A 2,851-nucleotide genomic window follows, 5' to 3' on the forward strand; every position below is an offset into this window, starting at 1 on the left:
ATCTATCATTATACCATTACCAGGCTGTTTTGACAACTGTGGCTGTATAGGATGTTTTGAGGTCAGGTTGTGCAAAACCTTCTACTTCGTTGTTCTTTTTTGAGAAATTATTTTCGTATTTTGGGCCTCTTCCCTTTCCATATGAACTTGGTAATCAGTTTTTCCATTAAAAATGATGTTGGAGTTTGGATTAGGATTGTGTTGTATTTGCAGATTCCAGCTTTCTCCTTGTCTCAGATTTCAAGTTTTATAGTCATCTTTAACCACACCAACTCAGTTCCATCCATGAGGAAGTTTCCCTTTGTTACCGGTTTTATCTGTCAATTTACATTTCTGGGCTGTTGAAAGTTGTTCTTTATTGTCTTTTTTCTTACTTGATGGGGTGGAATTAGGAGTTCCAACTGAGATGATATTGTTTATGGATGTCGTAGAATGAATGGGATGGTGATTCTCCATGACCTGTTCCTCATTTTTCTTGGCATATTCAAATAATGTATAGGTCATAGAAGTTCCAAGATTAACTTCAATTGCTCCTTATAACTTGGCTAATATACTCTGCTTTATAGCTGATGATATGGTATTGTTAAAATGCATTCATAGATATTATCGGAGCTGTTTGGGGATATGTTTCTTTCCAGAAAATCTCTATTAAGAAGGCTTTTCTCCCACATGGAAGAAGCACACCAGACAGTGCGATCAAGAGGTGTCATCAGGGCCAGGTAACAGGCATCAGAAGATTCACAACAAACAGCAAACAAAGAAACCAAAAATGCGTTGGTGAGAATGAGGGGGGTCGGAGCGGAGCCCCAAAGCACATCTGCAGACAATGGAACATCCCCCCACAGAGTGGTCCCACGGAAGGGATGAGTCAATCAGGGTGTAGTAGAGCACCGATGGATCATGCACTATAACCCTGGTTCCTTGAGGCTTCCTCACCCCCCTCTATCATGACCCCAGTGCTGTTTCCCACTCTGGACTGGAACGGAACATGTACATAGGTGTAAGAGCTAAAGCTCACGACACAGAGAACCCAGGAACAGGAATGGGAATAGCAATACCAAAAGGGTAGGGGGAAATGGGGAGGGGTGGAAGGGGGTACCGATCTCAATGAATGGCACATAACCACAAATCCCCCTCCAGGGGGAAGAACAACACGAAACCAGAGGGGAAGGGAGACAGTGGTCGGTATGAGATATGAAAATAATAACAATCTATAATCTATCAAGGGGACATGAGGGTAGGGTGGAGGAGAGAGGGATAAAAGAGGGATGATCCTAAGGGCCCAATAGAAAGTAAATGTCTAGAAAAGAACAATGGCAATATATGTACAAATATGTAATACAATTGATGCATAAATTGTAACAAGATTTTTAAGAACCCCAATAAAATGTTTTTTTTTAAAGAAAGGTTTTTCTCTTATCCTATATTGAAATGAAACTGGACTTAATTTCCAGAAATTTTAATTTCCCTTGTAAATAGAGCCCAACAATTCTTGTTCCATCTCCTGCCCCTCGAGGCACCACATTGAGCTAACTCTGGGGCGTCTCCTTGTGGACAGTCTGTGCCACAACTAAGAGAAAGCAAGGACAGTGATTTGGACCGTGTGACGGGTTCTTGCATGCTCTCAGCTGCAAACACGTCGTGAATGCACACATGCAGATGGGTGTCACACACACCCCTCTGACTTCTTTTGTTGTTTCCTACATTGTTCAATATTTTATCCATAGGACTTTTAAATATTGAAATTTGAGGCTTGATTTTTTTCTTCAGTTCTTTCAGTTTAAGGTGAGCTGAGCATACTCTTCTTTTTGGTTTTCTAGCTGTAGACCTCAGATACTCTTAGCACACTTCAATCCATGCTGATTTTTTCTTCATTTCCTATCTTTTAAGTGAGTTTTGTTTTCCTCATATATAAAGTCTTTCATGTCATCCCACAGCTCATCTGTCATGAGTGTTCAATGCATCAAGTCTATTCTTGAGATGTTTTCTAAATTCAGGTGGCTATACTCAAGGTTTTCCCTTAGCTCTAGTGAACTTGTTTGAATTTTCTTCAGCATCAACCTTAACTTTCATTTACGTAATTACTGGTCTGTTCCCCAGTCAACCTCTGACCTCATTTTAGCTACTGATTTCGAGCTTCTCCATTACCTCTTCCCACAGATGTAGTCACTTTTATTTTTGTGTATTCTAACTGGAGAAATCCATGAAAAGGATCACCATTTGGGTTCTTGAAAGAAGGTATTTGTTATAAAGATGTCATTGATCATGCAAAATCCATCATTTAATCTCCACTTTGTTTCTATCACACTGATCATAGTTTTCCAACTATTGTTCCTTCTTCTTTGTTCCCAACTTTTGCATTAAATTCACCAATAATTATTCATGAATTTTGATTATATGTTTGATAAATTTCCAATTGAAAAATTCTTCAATGTCTGCATCACTAGTGCTAGTGGTTAGTGCCTAAATTTTAACAATTATTGTGTTAGTCTGGGTTGACTCAAGAAACAAATTCAGAGACACTCATATTTGTATAAGAGAGAACTTTATATCAAAGAGCAATTATACATTAAAAAAAACCCAGCACAGTTCAGATCAAGTCCATGAGTTCAATATTAGTCTTTATTAGATATTAGCCCATGAATTCCTCTTGAGATTCATGCTGCACATGCAATGATACTGAATGCAAGATTACCAGCCAGTGGTTGATCCAATGGTGGTGTGAGCTTCTCAGGCCTGGTGCGAGTCCCCACATGGCTCCTCCAGCTCAAGAGCTCTGGCTGTCATCAGTAGGGTTCCATGTGGCTTGTCAACAGAAATGCCATGCAGAGAGGTCTCCCACCTCCAGGGA

General features: G+C 39.7%; 1 pseudogene; it reads right to left on the reverse strand.

The window, feature by feature from the left end:
* Window positions 1-240: 240 nt before the first annotated feature.
* On the reverse strand, window positions 241-1,525 carry LOC142422719 (RWD domain-containing protein 4 pseudogene; annotated as a pseudogene).
* Between the last annotated feature and the right edge of the window lie 1,326 nt (window positions 1,526-2,851).

The sequence above is a fragment of the Tenrec ecaudatus genome, chromosome 12, assembly GCF_050624435.1.
Source record: "Tenrec ecaudatus isolate mTenEca1 chromosome 12, mTenEca1.hap1, whole genome shotgun sequence".
In the NCBI taxonomy this organism is placed as follows: domain Eukaryota; kingdom Metazoa; phylum Chordata; class Mammalia; order Afrosoricida; family Tenrecidae; genus Tenrec; species Tenrec ecaudatus.